The following is a 26,588-nucleotide window of genomic DNA, read 5'->3' as shown; positions in this document are numbered from 1 at the left end:
TGTGGACACAGACATTCCTTTCTTTCTGCTTGCCTGCATATGATCATTATCAAGTTATCCTCCTTGCTGCCTTTTCCATGACAATCTGTAGTGTTTTTTTTTATTTATTTATTTATTTATTTATTAAGGATTTCTGCCTCCTCCCCGCAACCGCCTCCCATTTCCCTCCCCCTCCCCCAATCAAGTCACCCTCCCTCATCTGCTCTAAGAGCAATAAGGGTTCCCTGACCTGTGGGAAGCCCAAGGACCGCCCACCTCTATCCAGGTCTCCTAAGGTGAGCATCCAAACTGCCTAGGCTCCCCCAAAGCCAGTACGTGCAGTAGGATCAAAAACCCACTGCGATTGTTCTTGAGTTCTCAGTATTCCTCATTGTCCTCTATGTTCAGCTAGTCCGGATTTGTCCCATGCTTTTTCAGACCCAGGCCAGCTGGCCTTGGTGAGTTCCCAGTAGAACATCCCCATTGTCTCAGTGAGTGGGTGCACCCCTCGCGGTCCTGAGTTCCTTGCTCGTGCTCCCTCTCCTTCTGCTCCTGATTTGGACCTTGAGATTTCTGTCCCGTGCTCCTCTGTCTCTGTCTCCTTTCATCGCCTGATGAAGGTTAATATTCATGAGGATGCCTATGTGTTTGTCTTTGGGTTCACCTTCTTACTTAGCTTCTCTAGGAACATGCATTATAAGCCCAATATCCTTTATTTATGGCTAGAAACCAAATATGAGTGAGTACATCCCATGTTCCTCTTTTTGGGTCTGGCTTACCTCACTCAGGATAGTGTTTTCTATTTCCATCCATTTGTATGCAAAATTCAAGAAGTCCTTGTTTTTTACTGCTGAGTAATACTCTAATATGTATATATTCCATACTTTCTTCATCCATTCTTCCGTTGAAGGGCATCTAGGTTGTTTCCAGGTTCTGGCTATTACAAACAATGCTGCCATGAACATAGTTGAGCATATACTTTTGTTGTATGATAGGGCCTCTCTTGGGTATATTCCCAAGAGTGGTATTGCTGGATCCAGGGGTAGGTTGATTCCGAATTTCCTGAGAAACCGAAACACTGCTTTCCAGAGTGGTTGCACAAGTTTGCATTCCCACCAGCAATGGGTGAGTGTCCCCCTTTCTCCACAACCTCTCCAGCAAAGGCTATCATTGGTGTTTTTTATTTTAGCCATTCTGACAGGGGTAAGATGGTATCTTAAAGTTGTCTTGATTTGCATTTCCCTGATCGCTAGGGAAGTTGAGCATGACCTTAAGTGTCTTTTGGCCATTTGAAGTTCTTCTGTTGAGAATTCTCTGTTCAGCTCAGTGCCCCATTTTATAATTGGATTGATTAGCCTTTTACGGTCTAGTTTCTTGATTTCTTTATATATTTTGGAGATCAGACCTTTGTCAGTTGCGGGGTTGGTGAAAATCTTCTCCCAGTAAGTGGGTTGCCTTTTTGTCTTAGTGACAGTGTCCTTTGCTTTACAGAAGCTTCTCAGCCTCAGGAGGTCCCATTTATTCAATGATGCCCTTAGTGTCTGTGCTGCTGGGGTTATACGTAGGAAGTGGTCTCCTGTGCCCATGTGTTGTAGAGTACTTCCCACTTTCTCTTCTATTAGGTTCAGTGTGTTCGGACTGATATTGAGGTCTTTAATCCATTTGGACTTGAGTTTTGTGCATGGTGATAGATATGGATCTATTTTCATTCTTTTACAGATTGACATCCAGTTTTGCCAGCACAATTTGTTGAAAATGCTGTCTTTTTTCCATTGTATACTTTTAGCTCCTTTATCGAAAATCAGGTGCTCATAGGTTTGTGGGTTAAAGTCAGGGTCTTCTATTCGATTCCATTGGTCGACTTCTCTGTTTTTATGCCAATACCAGGCTGTTTTCAATACTGTAGCTCTATAATAGAGTTTGAAGTCAGGGATGGTAATGCCTCCAGACAATCCTTTATTGTATAAGATTGTTCTGGCTATCCTGGGTTTTTTGTTCCTCCATATAAAGTTGATTATTGTCTTCTCCAGATCTGTGAAGAATTTTGATGGGATTTTGATGGGGATTGCATTGAATCTATAGATTGCCTTTGGTAGAATTGCCATTTTTACTATGTTGATCCTCCCAATCCAAGAGCAAGGGAGGTCCTTCCATTTTCTGGTGTCTTCTTCAATTTCTTTCTTCAAAGACTTATAGTTCTTGTCGAATAGGTCTTTCACTTCCTTGGTCAGGGTTACCCCTAGATATTTTATGCTATTTGTGGCAATCGTGAAAGGTGATGCTTCTCTGATTTCCCTCTCTGTTTCCTTATCCTTAGCGTAAAGGAAGGCTACTGATTTTTTGGAGTTGATCTTGTATCCTGCCACATTACTAAAGGTGTTTATCAGCTGTAGGAGTTCTTTGGTAGAATTTTTGGGGTCACTTATGTATACTATCATATCATCTGCAAATAACGAAAGCTTAACTTCTTCCTTTCCAATACAAATCCCCTTGATCTCCTTATGTTGTCTTATTGCTATTGCTAGAACTTCAAGCACTATATTGAAGAGGTATGGAGAGAGTGGACATCCTTGTCGTGTTCCTGATTTTAGTGGGATGGCTTTGAGTTTTTCTCCGTTCAATTTAATGTTAGCTGTTGGCTTGCTGTAAATAGCTTTTATTATATTTAGGTAGGATCCTTGTATCCCTATTCTCTCCAAGACCTTTATCATGAAGGGGTGTTGAACTTTGTCGAATGCTTTTTCAGCATCTAATGAAATGATCATATGATTTTTTTCTTTCAGTTTATTTATATGGTGGATTACATTGATAGATTTTCGTATGTTGAACCAGCCCTGCATCTCTGGGATGAAGCCTACTTGATCATAATGGATAATTTTTCTAATGTGTTCTTGGATTCGGTTTGCCAGTATTTTGTTGAGGATTTTTGCGTCGATGTTCATGAGTGAGATTGGCCTGTAATTCTCCTTCCTGGTTGAGTCTTTGTGTGGTTTTGGTATCAAAGTAACTGTAGCGTCATAGAATGAGTTTGGTAATGTCCCTTCTGTTTCTATACTGTGGAATACATTAAGGAGTATAGGTATTAGGTCTTCTTGGAAGTTCTGGTAGAATTCTGCATTGAAACCATCTGGTCCTGGGCTTTTTTTGGTAGGGAGGTTTTTGATAACCTCTTCTAATTCTTCGCGACTAACAGGTCTGTTTAGATTGTTCACCTGGTCCTGGTTTAACTTTGGTATATGGTATTTATCTAAAAAAGTGTCCATTTCTTTTACATTTTCCAGTTTTGTGGCATACAGGCTTTTGTAGTAAGATCTAATGATTCTCTGAATTTCCTCTGTGTCTGTGGTTATGTCCCCCTTTTCATTTCTGATCTTATTTATTTGTGTGTTCTCTCTCTGTAGTTTAATTAGTTTGGATAGGGGTTTGTCAATCTTGTTGACTTTCTCCAAGAACCAGCTTTTTGTTTCATTGATTCTTTGGACTGTTTTCTGTGTTTCTATTTTGTTGATTTCAGCCCTCAGTTTTATTATTTCCAATCTTCTACTTCTCCTGGGCGCGTCTGCTTCTTTTTTTTCTAGAGCTTTCAGGTGTGTTGTTAAGTCCCCAATGTATGCATTTTCCGTTTTCTTTAAGTGGGCACTTAGTGCTATGAACTTTCCTCTTATCACTGCTTTCATTGTGTCCCATAGGTTTGAGTATGTTGTCTCTTTATTTTCATTAAATTCAAGGAAGACTTTTATTTCTTTCTTAATTTCTTCCTTGACCCAGGTGTGGTTCAGTAGTTGACAGTTCAGTTTCCATGAGTTTGTCGGCTTTCTGTGGGTAGCATTGTTGTTGCCTTCTAACTTTAATCCGTGGTGATCAGATAGGACACAGGTGGACACTGATATTTTTTTGTATCTGTGGAGGTTTCCTTTGTTTCCAAGTATGTGGTCAATTTTTGAGAAGGTTCCATGAGCTGCAGAGAAGAAGGTATATTCTTTCCTGTTTGGGTGGAATGTTCTATATATGTCTGTTAAGTCCATTTGCTTCATTACCTCCAATAATTCTCTTAATTCTCTATTAGGTTTCTGTCTGATTGACCTGTCCCTTGTAGAGAGAGGTGTGTTGAAGTCTCCTACTACTAGTGTGTGTGGTTTGATGTCTGCTTTGAGTTCTAGTAATATTTCTTTTACATAAGTAGGTGCTTTTATATTGGGGGCGTAGATATTCAGAATTGAGACGTCATCCTGATGAATTGTTCCTGTTATGAGTATAAAGTGACCATCTCGGTCTCTTCTGATTGATTTTAGTTTGAAGTCAGTTTTGTTAGAAATTAATATGGCCACACCTGCTTTTTTCTTAGGACCATTTGCTTGAAACACCTTTTCCCAACCCTTTACTCTGAGTAGGTGCCTGTCTTTGTGGTTGAGATGTGTTTCTTGCAAACAGCAGAATGTTGGATCCTGTTTTCGTATCCAATCTTTTAGCCTGTGCCTTTTTATAGGTGAATTGAGCCCATTAATATTAAGTGATATTAATGACCAGTGGTTGTTTACTCCGGTTATTTTTATTGCTTTTGGTCGTAGAGATTGTGTGTCTCCCTTCTTTGAGATGTGCTGGTGAAGGGTCACTAGATGCCTGGGTTATTGTAGGCAGTGTTGGCAGTGTTGAATTCCTTGCGTTGTGATTTTCCTTCTATTACTTTCTGTAGGGCTGGATTTGTGGCTACGTATTGTTTAAATTTATTCTTATCCTGGAATGTCTTGATTTCTCCATTTATAGTGAACGAAAGCTTGGCTGGGTATAGTAGTCTGGGCTTGCATCCATGGTCTCTTAGCTTCTGCAGAACATCTATCCAGGACCTTCTGGCTTTCATAGTTTCCATAGAGAAGTCAGGTGTAAGTCTGATCGGTTTACCTTTATAAGTTACTTGCCCTTTTTCCTTTGCAGCTCTTAATATTCTTTCTTTAACCTGTATATTTTGTGTTTTGATTATTATATGGCGAGGAGATGTTTTTCTTTGATCCAGTCTGTTTGGTGTTCTGTATGCTTCTTGAATATTTAAGTGAATATCTTTCTTTAAGCTGGGAAAGTTTTCTTCCATAATTTTGTTGAATATATTTTCTGGGCCTTTGAGCTGTGACTCTTCTCCTTCATCAATACCTATTATTCTTAAGTTTGGTTTTTTTATTGTGTCCCATATTTCCTGAATGTTTTGTGTTGAGAATTTGTTGGTTTTGCTGTTTTCTTTGATCTGTTCGTTTATTTTCTCTATGGTGTCCTCAGCATCTGAGATTCTTTCTTCTATCTCTTGTATTCTATTGATTATGCTTGTTTCTGTAGGCTCTGCTCGTTGACCTAGATTTTCCATATCCGGCTGGTTCTCAGTTTGTATTTTCTTCCTTGCCTTCATTTCAGTTTTCAATTCTTGAACTGTTTCCATTACCTGTTTGATCGTTTTATCTTGGTTTCCCAGGGTATCATGTACATATTTACTCATTTCTTCAAACTTTTTGTTATACTTCTCATCCATTTCTATAAGGGCATTTTTTACATGTTGTTTAAGGGACTCTATTGTGTTCATAAAGTCAATTTTTTCCACTTCTTCTGTGTTAGATTGTTCAAATACTTCTGTTGTAAGATCCTTGGGTTCTGGTGTTTTCATGTTGTTTTTCAGATTATTGGGTGAGTTCTTGCCTTGGCGTCTGCCCATCTCCTCCTATTAATCCTATCTAATGGGTCTTTTAAAAACCGGATCAGGTTTCCCTGCTGGCCCAGGGCTCCGCTTACAAAATGCCCTCGCTCTGTTTCCTGGTTCCTGCCACAGGCCAAGAACCCTCTCACCCCTCCGAAGGGTCTTCCGGACAGGACCAGGCTCCCCGTTTGCCAGTGACCTGGCCAAACAAAGGCCTACCTCTTTGATTTGATTGTAGTAGGGCGATCTGCTCTCCTTATTGCCCGCCTGACCCTGCCGCTTGCGTCTGCTGCCGCGCTGGTCTCCCAAAGCCTCTTCCTGAATGCGGTGTCGCTCCTCCGCGTCTGGGCGCCGCCGCTCCGCCTCTGTGCGTCTGGGCGCCGCCGCTCCGCCTCTGTGCGTCTGGGCGCCGCCGCTCCGCCTCTGTGCGTCCGACAATCTGTAGTGTTATGGGTGCCTCAAAGTCCCTATGACAAAAAGAAGTGTTACTGTGAAAGGCGATGATGACCTCACGTTCCCCAAGAGAGATCATAAGAAATGGATCATATGAAGCTCAACCAGACATTTGCACGATAACACTTTGTTAAGCAGACGGCCCTCACCAAATTCAGTGATGGAATGGGTCTCGTGGAAGAACCCAAACCTCAAAGGGGCTTGCAAAACCACATTTAACCACAACAATACCAAGGTAGCAACAAAGATATAGAACGAATGAAAGTGAGAAGTCCTTTGCTTTTGACGCAGGACAACCTATGCCTATCGAGCCTCTGGGATACCATGAACAGAAGGTGCTCACTGCTCTGTCTCTGGTGGGTAAAAATAAAATTAGACACATTCCTGCAGCAAAGGTGTCTTTATAAATTATTATTATTATTATTATTATTATTATTATTATTATTATTATTATTATATGTGTGTGTTGTGTGTGTTAGCACTGGTGCACACTCAACAGGTAAGAATGCTTAGGAGTCAGTTCTCATCTCCTAGCATAAATTCTAGGGAGAAAAATTAGGTCATCATGTTTGAGCAGCAGTTCTTTTACCCATGAAGCCATCTTACTGATCCTGCAAAAATAGTCCTCGGAGGACATTCTTGGTTTCAAGATCAAGTAGCACCATAGCAATCTTTCAGGCAGGAAGTCTACCTGACCTAGAAGTTAGAAGAGCCACCCCTTTTCTTTCCATGAAAACTGAAAACTGGAGAAGCCACCAAAGCTTCGAATGCCAACCATCCTTGACCCCAATTTCCAACCCTGTCCTCAGCTTCCCTCACATACAGCAGGGAAACGCTCACATTTAAATGGGAACGCTCCTCTCCCACTCACTTGATACAGCACCAGCCCCTGGAAGATGTCTGCATCTAGGGAGGATGTATAACTCTGACAATGCAGAGTCTAGAGGGTGGGCAGTCTGTAGATTTCAAAAGAGGGAGCCGGGTGGGTGCACAGCAGCAAGTCCTGAACTTGGGAGACCGAAGTAGGATTTCATGTTCAAAGCCTATGCGGGCTACAGAGAACCTGACACAGAGTGATCCACACTTGCCAGTCCCCCCACCCACTCTCTTGGAAAGCCTCCTGATTCTCATTTTAGAGAGGTCCAGTCAGGGTAATCTTAGAAATCAGAATAAGTAGGTGCTAGTATTAACATGTCCAACGCTGTGCTGTGTTGAACAGAATCTCTGTGTTTCCTGGGCACCTGCAGACCTGCAATATGCCTAGTCAGTTTCTAGGAATTTCAGAATTATTGTTATGCACCCATCCTGACTGAGACTTAACGAAAACTTGAAAAGAAGGATCAAGGCTTCGGCACAGGAGCTAGAGGTAGCTCATCGGTTATGAGCACTCGCTGGCATTTCAGGTAGTGTCCATCAGCATTGCTTCTGTGAAAGCACGCACAAGGCAAAATATGTGTGTTGCATGTTCAGAAGCAAGATTATAGTGAAGTCACATAATACAACATGCCAGAAGCATCTTTCTGTTTCAAAGTCCAATTCTTTACTTGTGATGTGCATCAAGGCAACTGTTGTCTGAATAATAATTTTGTAGGACTTTGCTGTACCTGTTCAGTAACTCCAGTAGATTCTCGGTGTGCTTGACGCTAAATGAACTGTGGGCTGCTGCACATTCAGACACCTCTGCTATTGCCAGATTTCCTGCAACCTTCGTATTCGGTTGGAGAGAGTCTGGACCACAGTTTAAGAAGTTGAGGTCTTCAGCAAAAATGGGGTCTAAAAAAAAAACTTTAGAGCACTTCAGTTCTGGGAATTATTATCAAAATTTTATTCTTTTTTAAAAGTTAACTCATTTTCAAAGTTTAAGCCATGCTTACACACCTCAGAAATAACTACTATTAATAATATAGCTTAGATCTTCTCTCCATATATGCATATCAGAATTTTATTATACCAGAGTGAGCCTTGATCTTGATTCTCATTTGGGTCCCTCTCACTTTTACCCAATTTGTCACTGAGTAGAAACAAGAAGAAAATGTCCTGTTGACATAGATGGCAAGGAGACAGGATTTCAGGCAGAAGAAAGCAGAACTGATCATAGTGTATTTCTAGAGTGAATAAAAATACACATGGCCAAGTCTTGAGGTCTGAGATACAAGGATGGAGGAGAGTCCAACGGAGAGGTTCTGAAGTCAAAAAGAAAAAATAAACTTAGCTACACGGGGTTATTCAAGGAGCTCTTTGCACCGGTCAACCCTCCTATTTTAAATTTGATGTATTATTAATGTGTGTGTGTGTGTGGTAGATGAGTGACTGAGAACATATACTTGCCATAGAACATGTATGGATATCAGAGGACAACTTTCTGGGGTTGGTTCTGTCTCTCCACCATGGATTCTGCAAAACAAACTCAGGTTTTGGGGCTGGAGAGATGGCTCAGTGGTTAAGAGCATTGCCTGCCTGCTCTTCCAAAGGTCCCGAGTTCAATTCCCAGCAACCACACGGTGGCTCACAGCCATCTGTAATGAGGTCTGGTGCCCTCTTCTGGCCTGCAAACATACACACAGACAGAATATTGTATACATAATAAATAAATAAATATTTTAAAAAAACAAACTCGGGTTTTCAGGCTAATGTAACAAGCATTTCTATTCCCTAACAGATCTCTCCCACCCAATCTATCCTATTTTAATATGCCATGATTGTGTGCTAAAGTTGAAGGTTAAGGTATTGGGTAATCAGACTCTGTTTTATGTATATCAAAATATAGAATATGACTTTAAAAAACAATTGAATTTGCATTATGGTAGTGTAACAAAAGTGCACCCTAACATCTGTCGTTTGCTTTCATGTTTAGTTTATTATTTGTTTTTGGTTTAGACCCCAAGGAGCTCTAGCTAGCCCTTTACCTACACACTATATGAGGACACAGCAAGAAATAGCAGTCCACAGCCAGGAAGAAGCTCTCACCAGAGCCCCAAACTGCTTGCAGACATGTCTCCTCAGCCTTCACATCTCCAGAAAGGGAAGGAATGAAACGTTACTGTCGTTTGTAAATTACTTACTCTGTGTTGCTTTATTGTAAGGCCAACATCTGTCTGTCTGTCTGTCTATCTGCCTATCTGCCTGTCTGTCCATCCATCCATATATCTATCTATCATCTAACTGTCTGTCCATCCATCTACCTATCTACTTAATTACCTATCTATCTGTCTGTCTGTCTGTCTATATATCATCTATCCTATCTATCTATCCTTCCTTATTCCCTTCCCTCTCTCTGTCCTCTCATTATCATCCATCTTGATCTGTACTCCTTAACATCCTTTTGTCTAGTTTTGATTTTTCTTTGTGGGGGATCCTGTTGGCTGCTCTTGGCCAATTTGTCAATGTCTACAAAACAGTTTGCTAGGACTGGAATTAGAATTTCGTGAAATATGTAAGACAGGTTGCGAAGAATTAAAATCTTAATGACATTGAATCTTTTGTTCCATGAATACTAAACACCTCTACTCATTTAGATTTTGGGTATTTTGGCTCAGGGATTTTTACTACATTGCTATCTATTATACATATCTTATTTTATATAATTTTTCTTGAAAAATATATTTTTACTGATTCTTTGAAAACTTCACATCATACACACAATCCCACTCACTTCCCAGCCCTTCCATTTCTGGTCACCTGCTCCTGTAATCTCCCCACCAAACAAACAAGTAAAAACAAGTACAATTTGTATGTCCAAATAATTTCTGGAGCATGATCAAACTTCCAGCCCCCAAAGAAAGCACATACTGAGTCCTTCCCACCTGCGCTCCAGCCAGAGCCATCAATGGTGGATGCTACACAACAGTCAGCATTCGTCTCACAAAAAAAAAAATTAAGAGTTCTTTTTGATGGCTTCTTTTTCAGGCCATTACTTTGGCAAGGGGCCTGAGAGGAAATAGGGGCTGTCAAAGAATCCTACCATGTTTAAGGTAGCTTAATTGCTCTTTACAGGAAGCTGGGGCTCAGATCATGAGCTTCCTCACAGCTACTGGTGACAGCAAAGACCATGAACTTCGTCCCTGATGCAGCAGGACCATGAACCCAGACAAAGCCCTCAGAGGCACCCTGGATTACTAACATCAGCGTGGCCTCAGGTGGCAACCCAGACAATGGACATCGCACAGCCTTTGGTAGTTTTCATGGACCACAGACATCAACACAGACCCCAGCTCCAATAGAACGACAGACCCAGACATGGCCCTTGGCGTCAGCACAGGCATGGACTTCACCAGGAACTCAAGTGGCAGCTTGGGCCACCCAGTCAGTGTGATCCCCTGAAGTAGCAGGGACAAAAGCCCTCAACATGGCTTCAGGCTGTTGTGTAAGACTTTTATCACATTTTGATTTTAAATTCCAGTTGTTTCTTAGCAGTGCATACCAATTGCCTTCTGATGAATAATATGGTATTTAGGGTTATACTATGTTTCTATATCAATTCTGGTAAATTCTTGGTGAGTCTTTAGTGTTCTCCACATAGAAAACCATTTCATGTATCAGCAAAGACAGTTTCATTTCCTTCTTAATACTCTGCTTTTAATTTCCTTATGCATCTGGATGCGCTAGCTTTGCTCATCAACAGTAAAGTTCATCTTTGGATCCAAAGTGCTAGTGTTTGACTGTGGGAATTTGCGTTGATGTTCATGAAAAACAACTAACCTATAATTTTTCCTTTTTTGCAATATCTTTATCTGGTTTTAGAATCAGGTAACTTTGGTCTCAGAGAATGAACTGGGAAGTGTTAAATATTTCAAAGGTTTTAAAGATCTTGTGGCAAATGTGCAGTAGAAGTCACCAGGAAAAACACCATCTGGACTTGGTGTCTTCTTTATGGAAAGGTTGTGAATTGCTAACTAAGTCTCTAATAAATATGAGGCAGTTCTGATTTATCTATTTCTAGTTGTGTGGTTTGGGCTTTCTGTTTGGAGAAATGAATCCTGCACCTTGCAGGTACAAGGTCACAGCAGTTGTAATTTGTGAAAACCCATAGCTGGGCATCCAAATGTTCTCCTTCTGCAGATCCATCAAGAAAGTTGCCACGGGCACGGTTTCTGAATATGGCAATCGCAGCTCTCACCTCCAGTCCCCTCTTATCATCTTATACCTCTAGCATCCTCTGAGGCTTTTCCTACAGTGAGCAACAGACCAGTCCACTTAAAGCCAATTGACTCACCTACCATGTTGGAGATTCCATTTGAAGAGATGATAAGGAAATCGAAACATGCTATACCTGAGAAGCCTTCACTCTGAAGCCCACACACCAGATAGCTGAGTACAAACAGAGCCTGAAATGACTCCAGCCTCGTGTACAGAATATTGACAGCTTCCTATGATCTCCAACCAGAATCACCCAGCTGAGACACTGGGAACCACTTAACCCTGAGAAAAAGCAACTTTTTTTTTGTAATTTCAAGAGATGACATTTTGGGGTCCTCATGCATCATTGATAATCCATTCAGGGAACTACCACTCCGCGTTGTAGAAAGGATTAGGTTGGATTGTGTAAGCAGAGATTTTATAGTATAAGGTCTGAATCACAGTAAACCCTAAAAAAAAAACATGAGCCGCTAATACTGGATGAGGGTTTGAGCAGGAAGGACAGCAGAAGGCAAAACACACACAAGTTGGCAGTAGCCTGTCTGACTTCCGGTGATGGTGGCCCACAGAGAGGAAGCCGACTTTCACCCCTTCTGAGTAGGCAAGTGAGTGGGAGAACCAAGTGCATTTGAAAAGTCAGGGAAGCTTTTTCAGAGTTCTGTTGAATCAGTAATTACCTAGGGTCGTCCTTGTCTAGTAGGAAAGCTAAGGAAACGGACATTAAAGGCACAACTTTCTGTTTGATTTTCTATTTTTGGCAGTTCTTTCATAGAGCAGTCTATTGGCTTACACTTACACTGTGGTACTCTAGTATGTTAGGGTGTGACCACGTTATGTTTTAGAGGTTTAATACTCTCGTTTTGAGCTCTGATATAATTCATTGAACTGATTTCTATAAAGTGTCTGGGAGTTGTTAGGTCTCTTGTGAAAATTGATGGAGCCAGAAAAGTAACACTATATTGATTTTAAAAGGGGAATAAAATACAAGATTAAAATGTTAATAAGGTCAAGTAGATGAATGGTATTCTCATGCAGATTGCATTGGAAAGAAGGAAAAGGAGAAAGAAAACAGGTACTATTAATTATAGGACATTTAAAACCAGAAACACAATACCACGCAGGAAACAAAAAAAAAGAAAACTCGGTAAAGATAGATGATCTCTGTTCCAAATAAACCGCAGGGTGTTCCATGGCAAGCCCTAGAGAAGACAACTGATCTCCAATAAGTTCCAAGGCATATCGAAATTACAGGCTTTTTTAAAAGATATTCTCAAGTTGAACTATAATTCAAAGTTATCTCTGGAGCTTTCAAGCCTGAAGAGAATCCCCCACTGTGATTGGTAGGATGAAACAATGCTTTGAAACTCATACTCCACTTTCGTTTGATGTACTCTTTGATAGTGTGTTGCTGGAAAAGAAGCAGCTAAAGAATCAAATCTCATGGAATTGCCAGAGATGAGCAGCCATTTGAGGCCATTTTGTCAGGCTCTAAGGCAGGCCACATTAAGCTCTGTGATCAGTTTTCCCTGTGTGCCTTGCGTTAAAGCTTTTTTCATCGGAATATGATAGGCAGTGACAGCCAAAATCTTCATACCGGTCATAGACAAAACTGCATTTTATCGTGTGACCCAGAATGTTCTCATATTTACATCACACATAATTCAAGTAGAAATACTTGTTGTAAACCAGTGAGCTCAATTATTTGCTTGCGGGAGCATGGAGAAGACCATGGTCATCTTGCCGAGGGCTACTCCTCTGTATCCATGCCCTAACCATACACAATGTCCTATGGGTGGCTTCTCATTCTTACTTCCTTCTGTGTACTCACTCTTATTCTATTTCCTTCCTTTTAGATGTCAGTGATGATTCAATCAGGGATTTTTAACAAGTCATTATGTGATTGACCACTGCTTTAGCAAACACTGTCTTGAATTGCCTCTTCAATACATGTAAACTTCATTGCCTTTTCTATTAATGGGTTGTACTTTCAGTCAACAAATCCATTCCATCCAATGTACTATACATCTGGACATACAGTTAGCATTCCATCTATTCAATTACCAGTTTTTATCACCTCCAATACCTCTTTCATACATCAGCTATGTCAGACACATGAAGAACATATACAAAGAAAAACAGTGCTACGTTCAAGGAGTCCAGGGTCAAAAGAAAAGGAAACAGTAATTTAAATTTTAATTCCGCAAATACAAAATTTGAACATGATAACTGATAGAAATAATGACCAAATTCAGTGATAAAGCAGACTATCAGTTCAATAAAAGTCTTGTTTACACATAGTTTCCAAAGGAAGCTTCTCTAAAAAGACAAGATGTCTTAGAGTTTTTCTTGCTGTGAAGAGACACCATGACCACAGCAACTCTTATAAAGGAAAATATTTAATGGGGTTGCTTAGAGTTTCAGAGGTTCAGTCCATTATCATCATGGCAGAAGTGTGGCTGCCTACAGGCCAACATGGTGCTGGAGAAGTAGGTGAGAGTCCTACATCTTCCAGGCAACAAGAAGTCAGCTGAGACAGTGGATGGTATCCAGAGCATAGGAAGCTTTAAAGCCCATCTCTACAGTGACACAGAGCCATGCCTCCCAATAGTGCCACTCCCTATGAGTTTATGGGGGCCAATTACATTCAAACTACCACACAACAACTCAACTAAGCCCTGACAGTTGCTCTTGGATAACTGGTCCCTTATGTTACTGCTTGCCATGCTCCCAAGTTAAGCATCAAATTTCTCAGCTTAAGAACAGATAAGAGGAGCCTCTTGGTTAAATTCTGGTGAATGGAATGTAAGCAGAAGCCATCAGCACCATTTCTGGGTGTTATCCACTCAGTGAAGGCACTGCTCTGGTTTGTTTCCCATGCCAGCTGGGTGGGAGAATGCACACATGGGAACATTAGACTAAGGTGTTAGAGCACAGGCGTGAACATTGCTGACTTACTTCCCAAACTTGCAGCACTCCCCTTCTTTTTAGCTCTCCCATGAAAAATAAAGAAGCTTGCACGTGGCTAAGCCACTGTGTTGCAGACTTTCTTTGCTCTGTCCACAAAACACAAGAGATCAAGAGCTCAAGGATGAGAACAATCAAGTACAAAAAGTCAACATTTGGTCATAGCTAAGGAGTTGAGGGTGTCAGACAGTGCCAGGACTACGCTGGTTAAGTGAGGCACAGAAAAACTGGAATCAGATGGATAAAAGCAAAACTTATGATAATGGTATTTGGAATAGGAATGATAATAATTTTTGTTGAATTTGGAGTAATGTGAAACATATGGGTGTACTTAGACCTGGCATTTCAAACTTTGGCTAAGAACCTGTTTATCTCTTGAGTTGATTGAGTGACTTCCAAATACTCATTTAAATGTTTTGAATGTCTTTATTCTGGATAAAAGTTAACAGGCTCCCCCGACTGTACATGAAGGACCCACAGAGATGCTGTGAGATTTATTTCCACTAATTGTTCTACATGGTCACATCATTTCTTTCCTGACGATTTAGGACAATTAATGTCAACGTTTGTCTTTGTTTTATTTTTATGAAGTGACAATATTTCTTACTCAGTCAGCTCAAACCACAAACAATATAATCCAATTTACTTTCCTTCTCACTGATTATCTCTGCTGCCTTTTATGCTTAGCCTGTCAGTAAATCAATTTTAATATTTAATACTTTAATATTTTTAAGTGAATGGTTCAGCTTTTATTTTAATGTCAATATGTCCAGCATGTATAAGTCTTTAAAACGACTTGAAGCACATCTTACTGACATGCAGAGATTTAAAAAAAAGAAATTTAATAATATTATACTGAAACCTGTTTTCATCGATAGAAATCTCCAACTGCTTCTCCAAAGACCATCAAGCTGAGTGAAAAGGGTGTGAAAGATTTAAACACAGGGGTTACCTAATTAGCTGGATACATTTGAAACTATACCTCCAGGATTGTAGATCCAAGGCAAAGCATGCTGTTGTTGGCAACTGGGATAAACATGCAATTTACCTTGTACTGTAATGAGAAAGGATTTAATGAGAATAACTGCAGGGTTCTACTTTATCAGCATTCCAGACATATGTTTTCATATGTTTGTTTTTAATTTTTTATTGGTTTTTTGAGAATGTCAGGCAATGTGTTCTGACCACATTTACTCCACTTCCAATTTCTCCCTGAACAAGGGTTCATATGTTGTTTTAATATATTAATGAAAAGCTATAGCAAACAGAGCTGGCATCATTAATAATTTCTTTGGGATAATGACAAAATAAGAATTATTTAGGTATCTTGGGTGGAACTCAGTCTGCAGCTTTTAATAATGACAATTAAGAAAAAGCAAGAAAATGCCGTCTTCTCTTTTACAAACCGTTCACCTATGCCACCCACTGAAAGAATCTAGCACAGCTCATAAATTGAGTGGGGACAGAGGAATGAATGGAGTGGATCATTTTCTATAACGGGACCAGAGATTAAGGCTCAAAATTAACATTGTTACCTGAAGTGATTTTAAAGGATAGTACATAAGTCAACCTCTCAAAAGTAAATTCCAGTGTAATACCATGATGCCACCAAAATGCCCAGAGCCTCCTAGAACTGAATTGTTCTACATAAACTGTATGTTTAAAGCATTTGGTTTTGCACACCAAGGCTTTTATAAAATAAAATATATAGAGTGACTCTCTCCCAGTGACTCAGAGACTCAGAGTTATCAGGGTGAAGACAATCATCGTCCCTGGTTTTAATAGAGACATGATCAGAGGCCACAGCGCCTGACCTCACAGCAGATAACAATGCACCAGAAGCTTTGTCTTTGGCAGGAAGTACACTGAGGTGATTTTTTTTTATGTCCATTACTTACTAGTTATGCCTGCTTTGTCACTCACCAAACACACACACACACACACAGAGAGAGAGAGAGAGAGAGAGAGAGAGAGAGAGAGAGAGAGAGAGAATGAATGCTGGATGTGGTTTCAGAGTCCTTAGAAAGCACACCTCTGAAGGCTCACTTTGCACCTCAGCAGCAACTGGCCTTGAAATAACTTCCTTAATTTTGTGCACTTCCATTTCCTCAGCTACAAAATAGCACATTATAACACTGACTTGAAGACATCCAGCGGTGAACACTTGTCTAGGCCCTGCCTCATTGCTTATGCCCACACATGTATCTGAAATTTGCTAGGTTTATAGACTGGGCCACAATCAACAGCTTCTTTAAATGTATTCTCCTCCAAGTAATAAAAATCACACAATATATTTACATTTTGTACATAGTACCAGTGTGTTTGATGCTCAGCTCTAGCCAACCAGAAAAACAAGACTACAGAGAAACAATAAAGATGTTAAATATGTACTAACATATTGGAGGGAAATGTGTCAACTTATGTGGTCATTGCCTGTGGGTCTTTGAACATTGCTGTTCTTCCTTGTTTGTGCAATTTTAGAGGACATTAGGGGAACGGAGACCAGAGGACAGTAACCCAAGTGACCTTCTTTGGGTATGAAGTTTATCTCTGCTGGCTGTGGGTTCTGTGATTAGACAGTAGTCAGCATGAAAGAATTTCTAATACCAGATTCCTAACTGATAGACAAGAGATTTTTTGGGACCACTTTGAGTTGTATGTAAACATTATAAGGCAAGCGATTTTTCAATGGATTTAAGAATTCATTCATTGAGATTTACCTTCCATCATAGGCTTCAGGGCTTATGAGAGAGTTCAGTGAGAGAAACCACCTGCAGTCAAGCCCAGAAACCTGAATTCAATGCCCAGGACTCACGCAGAAGAAGAAGAAAGCTCACTCATGAAGTTTACCTCTGCCCTCCATGGGCACTATAAATAATAAATGACAAATTGTTTCAACATCAGCAGATATAAATGATCCAAATGCCTAACCTTGCCTGCATCTGAAGCTCAATCATACCACTTATGCACTGATTGACAAGAGGGAGGGTTTTTTATATCTTATGTGGCTTGACTTCTCTACTGTAGGCTGAGCAGACTCAACATGAAAAGAATATCTCTGCAACTTCCCTATAAATCAAAAATTGTTCCTAAAGGAAACATTTATTTAGTATCCCCAATCATACTCACTGAATCACCAAGTTGAATTAGAATGCAATTGTTATAAATAAATAAAAAATAAATAAATAAAATTTTAAGAAAAAACAGGGACTGGAGAAAGAGCCAGAGTTGAGTTTCAAGCTTCTCAGGTCAGGAAGTTCATAACCACCTTTAACTCCAGCTCTGGGGAATCCAATGCCCTCTACTGGCCTCTGCAATCAACTGCACATAATACACATACACCAATACAGACACACATGCATACCCATAATTAAAAATTAAAGTAAGTCTAGAAAAAACTAACAACATGTTGCACATTACAGAGTTTAAAGTGTTCATGACCGCGGATATCAGGAATGAATCTTTGGTTGCATAACCAATATCTAGTTCTTACAGGCAGTACGACTTGCTAGCTAAGAGCATATTCTTTCCATTAAACCATTCTTGGGTTCAAATCCTAACTTGGGTGAGTTTGAAGCATTCTTAGCTCCCTAGTATTTCAGCTCCTATAACTGCCAAGTGTAAATGATAATAATATTATTGCTTGGTATTATTATGCAGATTAAAGGTGCTTGTATTTAGTATGTAGTAAGATTTCAGTAGTATTAGCATATTATTATTATTATTATTTATTATTATTACTAATGCTACACATGATATACACACACACACATATATATATGTCTGAGTTTTAGAACATATGATAAAGCTGCATTGTGAATTTTCCAAGGTAGTCTTGATAAATCATCTTTTAAATCTTGTCCCTTTAATTATCAGATTTCATGCCAACTGTCACTGTTACAATGCCAGAAGTCACTGCTTTCTTCTCAAAAATAATAATATAGAACTTCAATTAGAGTTATTATCTACAAGAAATGGGGCTTACCTACAGTTACAGCAGCACAGAGAGGAACACCAAAACTTGCATGAGAACTCCCTAAAAAAGAGTGTGCTACAAGCCCACTGGTGTTCAGAAAAAAACAAATTTTTTTTCTGAAGCCATCCCTCCACAACTGAGGCCTGTGATGCCCAGACGTCACCTCTCAAGGCTGCCAACACTGGCTTTTAAAAAAAAAAATCCATCTGGAAAGGAAAATGTATTGAAGCACTCTCAGGGAAAGAATGTCGATGTCAACTCTGGATATTCAAGAGGAGGAAGGCTGTATTTGCTTCTGCCTGACGAGAAAGCACACTCAAGGTCACGGATGAGTTATGTCACCAGGCCCACAGCATATTTCACCCATCACAGGTCACAAGGGACTTTCCCACAAGAGTCACGGGAAGAGTCTGGTAGGAAGACATGAAGAACTAGTACCACAGATATACACTGAAGACAGAGACAGAACACATTTGCTTCACATGGTGCTGGGGAAATGATACCCATGCCTCAGAACTACGAACTGATATCTGTCTCTTACAAGCTACAAGGAAACGCAAAGGAGATGCTTCAAGACCTTGCCATAGCCAATGCTTCGGGGAGTAAGACCCCAAAACACAGACAACAAAACCAAAAATGGGGTAATGGGATTACAAGAAACTAATATCTACACAGAAGAAGAAAATTCAACGGAGTGGAGAGACAACGCACAGGATGGGCAATCCCGTTACTTCCGACCGAATGGAATGCACTAAGAGACCCCAAGTCAGTGTAAGAAGCCAGATACAGAAAGATAAACGTTTCGTTCTGTGGCATCTGAAGAGGGTGGAAAGAAAAAATCTCTTTGAATGGTGAATGGTGGTTTCTAACATCTGGAAAAAGTAGAGGATTAGGGATAAGGGAATGCTGGGTAATGGAGTCAAAGTACGGTGAATTAGGAGAGATAAGCACTATGTATACCAGAGCACCGTAGGGTGATTACAGCTCACAGTAACCTATTAAATATTTTAAATTACTAGAAGAAAAAGATTCATGGGCTCCAAACATACACAAATAATAAGGAAATGGAAGTGTTCATTGCCCTGATTCAATCCACACAAGTTGTATACATTTATTGACATATCGCATTGTGTGTAAGAATGTACAATTAATACACGCTCGTCAGCACCAAAAATACGAAGTAGTAATAAACTACAAACACATAAATTCCAGAAAAATTGTGCTTAAATTTTCCTGACAAAATCAGAGCAAGTGTTGATGAACCCAAGGGTCTTTTAAGTTTCCAGTGAACCTGTTGGGATAATATAAATATGTTTGCTTTCCCTGAAGAGAAAAGAAATTAATTAGTAAGTCCTTTGACATTTACTTCAACCTCTGACTGAAAACAAACTGCCACACTTAGGTTCTTTAGGAGCCAAACTTCCCATAAAATTGCTTGTCTTGAGACATTTCTTAAGAAAATGTCTTAATTAAAGAAAAATAAATGAATGTTTGTGTTTCATCTTTCTCCTGACCATGACCGTGGAGAAGTCTTATTCTGCTCAACTGACACACATTTGGAGTAGCTCCTGGTAGCATGTTTTCTACACACATCCCAAGGTCTACAAAGCAACTTGACGAAACACCTGTTCCCTTCATACTGCTCTGCCTTTTATTCTGAGCACATGATTGAAATGATGTCTTAAAGCAAAACCTAAAAACCTAAGTTCATTTTAATATGTCTTAATCTTTCTGTTGGCAAGGCACCTTTATTGTTGGACACAGTGTACTGTTCTTGCAGTAACACAAATCACAAAAGTCATGTATGGAAAGTCTACAATCATTTGCAATCTCCATGAAGGTTAAGAATTGTTGCTTAAGGATCAGAGTAGGGTGAGAGGAGTGGGGGGAGGGGGAGAGGAAGGGGAGGAGGGGGAGGGAAATGGGAGGCGGGGAGGAGGCGGAAATTTTTTCAACAAAAAAATAAATGAATAAAAAATTCTTATGATTCTCAAAAAAAAAAAAAACAAAGGACCAGAGCAGATCAGAAAATACATCCAAGATGTTCAACTTCACATCTTGGTCCTATAGTTCAGGTGCATGGTCATGAAGAAACCTGTTAGCCTGTCAGATCACTAGCTTCAGTGCCCAAAACTTAGTGGCACTATTGTGAATCCCACTGGCCGAGGACTGATGCAATCCTTCACGGAAAGCTAGCCACATACATTAGTGTAATTACCAGGTTATTTTTCCTGAGCAACTTTTTCTCTAAAAGCAAGAGAGATATGATTCCTTTGGCCCAACAATAAAACACATAGCTTCTGAATGTTTTTATTAATCTCCTCATAAAATGAAGTACCTATTCATAAAATGAAAACTCTATTCAGCAGTTCTTTATCTCCCTGAGTGTGTTTTCACCCTTGTAATAACATTCAAATTTTGAAAAATCCAGTCCGTGCTCCAAATGATAATCATTGTTTGTATAGTTTCCCTGGGGGAAATCCTAGGGAAATGAACTAAATTAACTCAATTCATATCCCTGAACACCCCAAGTCACAAGCTTGCCAAGCCATCCTTGGTGACCAGAGAGATAGAGGTGAGATTATTACTTAGGTGAAGTTGGAATACGTTTTTTATTAACCTGCTCATTACATTTGATTAGAAAACAGCCTTTGTGCTTCCCCATTATTAATTGTTAGCTAAGGAAATGTGGTACCACTGAGAGCTGCCTTTCATTATGTACCCCTAACATTGATGCTGAAGCCAATGAGAAGGAAATTAAGCACTAACTCCCAGCAATGCTCTGCCCAGGTGATGAGCTCACACACACACACAGGGGCTCATGGTTGCTCCGCTAAACATAAATTAAATAAAGTCTTCATATGCACAGAAAACACACACCCTAGGTCATCAAGAACATTCTTCATTCCAAATATTCTCTTCCTCTGTCCCCATGAACTGATTCGTATCTGTCATGCAGCAGGACTGGTTTTCTATTCAGAGAATGTGGGCACTTTGTTTCCATATGAGATAATGCATGCAGAGAAAGGCCTTCACTGTTTCATCTACAGACTTGAGCAAGCAATTTTCATTCATTGCTGTTAGAGTTGATGTCAAAAAAAATACATAAAGATTGAAGTTTTAAAGTCTGGCCAAGCATGGAGAAGTGAAGTAGAAAGCTTTGTTGCAATGACCTTTGGAATAGATTAGTCTATTTTCCAAAAAGCCTTCTAAAGTCTCTCGCGAGCGAGACTATCAGAAGGACACGAGTCCTAGGCTGCAGACTATCTGAGGTGCCCATTTGTTTGGTTCCCTTCTTATCAACATGCCAGGGATGAAGAAGTGACCCTTTGATTATCTGTCAGGTTTCAAAGCCTCTGTCTTTTTGACTTAAGGTTGGTGGTGACACCAATGAACCAATCAGATATGGCACTTATTAGAGTAGTTAGCCTCCAGGGAGTCGAGAGAAACTGCCTCTTGAAGCCCTGTCGAGAGATGGCTGGTCATTTTGAAGGCAGTGGGAGCCTGGCCAAACCCCACCTAGAACTGCACTCTGTACACACAGACGCTGCAGGCCTGGGATCATCAAACCAAGGAAGGCCTTCCTTAAAGCCATAGAGAGTCCTCTGCTTTTAAAGGACAGAGAGCTTGCCTGTCACTCAAATGTACTTGTCATGCCCAAGTGTGCTCCATTTGAATACGCAAGGGCACAGAAATGTCACTGTGTTCTGAAGAAGTAATTTTTGCAACTTTGAGCAAAGCCTCTGAGCCCTCAGCCCTAGATTCGGAGGCCTGCTAATGGCCAGTTTGTTCCAATTTATGCTATTCATACACACACACACACACACACACACACACACACACGGAGCTATTCATCAATGTTTTGCCCTCATTTTTAGGTAGTAAGGAGGATGGAGAAGAGGCCAGATTTGGAATGACAAGATACATGTTTCTGAATGTGCTGGAACACATTTTAATATCTCTAAAACCGAGACACCATTGTTTAAGAAATCTTCTGAAAATGAAATTAAGGATATTTATGTTCATGAATGTTCTCTGTTTCTAAAAGGGAAAAAATGGTGGTGTCTGTGACATAGACTTTCATTGTATGTTAAATAACTCAAATATTAATGAAATGATAAAAAAGAAAGAAGTGAAAATTACTGAAGTTTAATAAAACTATTGACCTTTTTCTTGCATGACCCAGATGAGGCTAACTGGGAACTGGTACATACATTTTACTATGTGCATCTTGCTGTATCTATTTTGCTATGTTTCCTTTACTTGAAAACATAATGAAAGAAGGCGAATTCACACTCTCATGGGAGAATTATCTATGGGAGACAAATGAGGACCATGAAAGAGCTGGCTGCAAGCTTTGTAAACTGGGTGTAAACTGGGTTCCTATTTTTGTTTAATATCACTGAGTTTAATATGCCTGAGCCCTGTTTGAAAATCTTTGTTATTATGGCTCCCACATCATCCCTGCTGTTATAGTAATGGATTAATCCTTGTCCAAGGCGTTTGAGAACCTGTTAGAACACTAAAGGGCCTCCCTGGACCACCCACTAAGCTTATATTCCATTTACTCTTAGACCTGTTGTCACCTTGGACTTGAGTTCCTGAAATTATACTCCTTGTTACAGATCTGTGACTTCATTCCTCAGGTGAAATCTTTTTTTTTTTTTTTTTTGATTTTCGAGACAGGGTTTCTCTGTAGTTTTTTGGTTCCTGTCCTGGAACTAGCTCTTGTAGACCAGGCTGGCCTTGAACTCACAGAGATCCGCCTGCCTCTGCCTCCTGAGTGCTGGGATTAAAGGCATGCGCCACCACCACCCTGCTTCAGGTGAAATCTTTAACCCAAGGTAATGGATTGAGTACAAGCTAAGCGTTCTATACCCACAACTTAGTCACCCCATCCTGTGAAGGTGAACATATCTGAGTTTAGCATCTTCTAGACCTAATTTAGAGTGTCAGAGTAAGATCATGATGGATTGAGAGTAAACCATCCTCCAATGGCAAGGCTCCTTATAAGAAAAGTGAGAGGCAGGTTGGAAAAGAGGGAGAGAAGAAACAGGGGAAATGCCGTGAGAAGATGAACATGAACCTGCAATGCTGCATGACGATGCCATCAGCCACCAGAAGTCAAGAGGCAGGTATGGAGCAGAGTCCCCAGAGGGAACCAGCCCTGTAGACCCTGGGCTATAGAGTCCTGACCTCCAAAACCATGACTGTTACCATAAATTTCCATGTGTTTTAAGCCACCAAGTTTGTAGCACTTGGTTGTTGCAGCCATGGAGAACTAGGTAGTATCACCTTGTGCTGAAGTCTACCCAGGAGCCCTTTACTGGACATGGTCACTTATGGAATGAGCTTCTCAATCATCAGAACATACAAGGACATTGTACATATTTGGTTTTTTGCTCACAGATTTGGCTTTCCTACGCCTACTACAGCTACCTCTGAGCCCTTTCTGAGCCTTGTTGCCATGTACAACTCATCTGTCTAAACATACACTCTGGGTGTCATGTTTTAGCAGACAGCTCAGAATTCTGCTGGGCCTGTTGCCCAGTGGCTTAGCAGAAGTACAAGGAGAGCTTTGCTTTAGGAAAGAAAACCCCCACCTAGTTTGTATTTCTGCAGCCAAGAATATATAACTGGATTCCCTCAGGTTGCCTGTCCATCCTCATTCTGTCCAGGCACCGTCTGCGGTTGGGATGAGATGAGTCACTGCTTCTTCAGCAGGATCTGCAAAAGTAGAGATTTCCAAAGAAAACATAGGAGAGGGGAAGAAATCATCAGAGGAACTGAATGACTGTGATATCTCCAGCCTAGAGATGCCTGGCTGAATCCTCTATCCATCGAGCAACATCATTTAGGCAAAAGATCTCCACACAAGTCCTGAAAAATGTCTCCTGTTAGGTGTGAAGCAACAACCATCATTGTTAATCCTCCTGTTATCACAAACCTTATAGTCTCGAATGAAACAGCAGCTGTTAAATATGTAATCAGACACCCAATCTCATTTTTATTATTTTTATTTATGTATATGCGTGTGTGCCACATTGGTGTGAGTCCCCGAGGAGACCAGAAGAGGGAGTCACATTCCCGGGAGGTATAGGCATTTATGAGCTGCCCAACATGGCTGTGGGAACTGAACTAGCACTATCTGGGAAAGCAGCAAGTTGCTATGAACTGCAGAGCCATCTCTCCAGCCCCACACACTTCACTGAAAAGGATGAAGTTTAAAATGAGATAGAGGTATAGACCAGAAGAAAGCAGATCTAAATCAGAATGTGTCAAACCCAGAAGCCTAAAGAGGAACATGGCAGGCTAAAAGAACATTCTGACTTGACGTCCATCTTGGTACTAGACTAAGCCATCCATTAGAAGGATGATTCTCCATCTGTGTTAATAAACCTTGAAATAAATCTGAGAGTAATCAGACAGGCCCACACATAGCTTGCTGCCAAAACAACACAAAGGCTGGAAAGTCCTCAAAGGAAAGCAAAAAAAAAAAGGCATACATTCAATGGTGTCAAGTCTACAGTGTACAGCTTCCACTCAAAAAACTGTAAAGATGCTAGGGGGAAAAAATCTGACCCAGAACCAGGAGAAAAATCAGCCAGTAGAAACAGACTCAAAAATAATAAAGATAATGGAATTGTCAGGCAAGGGTGTTAGCACATCTGTTAGAAATATGTTCACAGATTTTTAAAAGAAGAAAAAAACAAGAACAGAGTGAGAAAGGAAATAGAAACTATTTTTAGAAGAGCCAAATGGAACTTCAAGAGAAACATGAACTTTATAGTCAAGGAAAGACTTGTTTAGTTGGACTATGGAGGGGAAAAAATGAAAATTGGTGCAAGTTATGTTGAGGTACACAGGCAAATACCAAGAGGACTTTGTGCTGATGATCTCGGGGAGAGCCCTGCAAATTGACCACAAATGGAACCATTATAAAGAGTTGAACAAAAGATTTTAAAAAGAAAAAAATGGAGCTGTGGAGGGAAATCTTGATAGTCAACTTGGCTAGGTCTGGAACTGACTGAGTGACACACCTCCTGTTACATATATAAGGGCATTCTAAATTCTAGGATCTAGAAGGACTGAGTCATGGAGCAAGACACACACAAGGGAGAAGGGAAAGAAAGGGGTGGGGGATGGGAGAGAGGTACCTTCTAGATGTAGTTCAGACCTAAGAAATTCCAGGGGAAGCTGCTGCTTTTTGCCTGCTCACCATTGCATCTTGCTGGTAAGCACATCTGCTCTACTGCACTTGCATCCTTCACCAAAGGAACTCAGTTTCCCAGGCCTTTCATTGTGAGCTGAAGAGCAGGGGATTCGCCAGGAACCTCCCATGTTTTCAGCACTGAGTTGTAACTGCTAAGGCATCTAGCCTCAGAGACTGAACAACCATCAGGTTCTCAGCCTCTCCACATATTCAGACAGGCATTTTTGAATTGCCCAATCTATAATGGAAGCCAATATAATAAATCCCCTTGGGCATAAACACCCATGCTCTTGTTTCTGCTCCTCTAGAGGACCCTGCCTAATACAGGAGTCCCCTCTGTTTTACGACTGTCAGTCAGTGAACAGGCTTGGGGTGAGCTGTGTTGAAGCTCTCCAAGTCAATCAACAACGGCTGCTTCCACAGTGTCCTAGACACACGCTTGCACTTGGCATTCCTCAACTCGTTATTGGATGTCTGGAATTTCCCAGACATTGTTCTTGAGCTCAAATAGAGTTTTAAACAAAAACATCCAAGGACTGAAATCATGAGGAGTTTATGTCTATAATGGAGAAAAAGGCTTTTTCAGAGCCATTTTCTTGTGAGAACGGGCTCTGTGTGCAGTAAGGTTTTCTACCCAGGATACAATGCATCTGGAAGCCTGTGAACTGAAAAAGTACTGCTCGCTTTCTTAATTCTTACAAAACTAGGCGGTGGCTTTTAAATGAAAATTTTCAATCTTTGGAATTGCATTATCTCGTGAACTTGAAAAGTCAACAATTAAATGGTTCCATATTTCAATGAACAAAAAAACATTATCAGGTGCATTTTAGTTTGGTTCAAGCCAATTAAATTTCACCCAAACAAATGAAGCACAACCATCGATTGCTCTTTCCTTTGCCTCGGGCTTTTGGCAATTGGCAGTCCCTATGTCCAAAGGTATTGATCTTGATATTAAGTAATGGAAAGTATGGGGACATGAGCAAAAGTTAAATGTCTATATATTGTCATTGGAGATGTCTCAATATGAAGTGATATCATGTAAAAAAGAAAAAATGAGCTGTGAGCTGTTCCTACAAGAAACCGTTCTGAACACTGTGCATGGTTTCAGTAAAGAACATCTTTGTTTAGCACATTATCCAATCTATCTCAAAGGTTGCAGCGTTCCAAATGACTTATATTTTCTCTAAATC

The sequence above is a fragment of the Microtus pennsylvanicus genome, chromosome 7 (assembly GCF_037038515.1).
Source record: "Microtus pennsylvanicus isolate mMicPen1 chromosome 7, mMicPen1.hap1, whole genome shotgun sequence".
Classification (NCBI taxonomy): Eukaryota; Metazoa; Chordata; class Mammalia; order Rodentia; family Cricetidae; genus Microtus; species Microtus pennsylvanicus.
The sequence above is the reverse complement of the archived record's forward strand: the minus strand, read 5'-3'. Positions refer to the sequence as shown.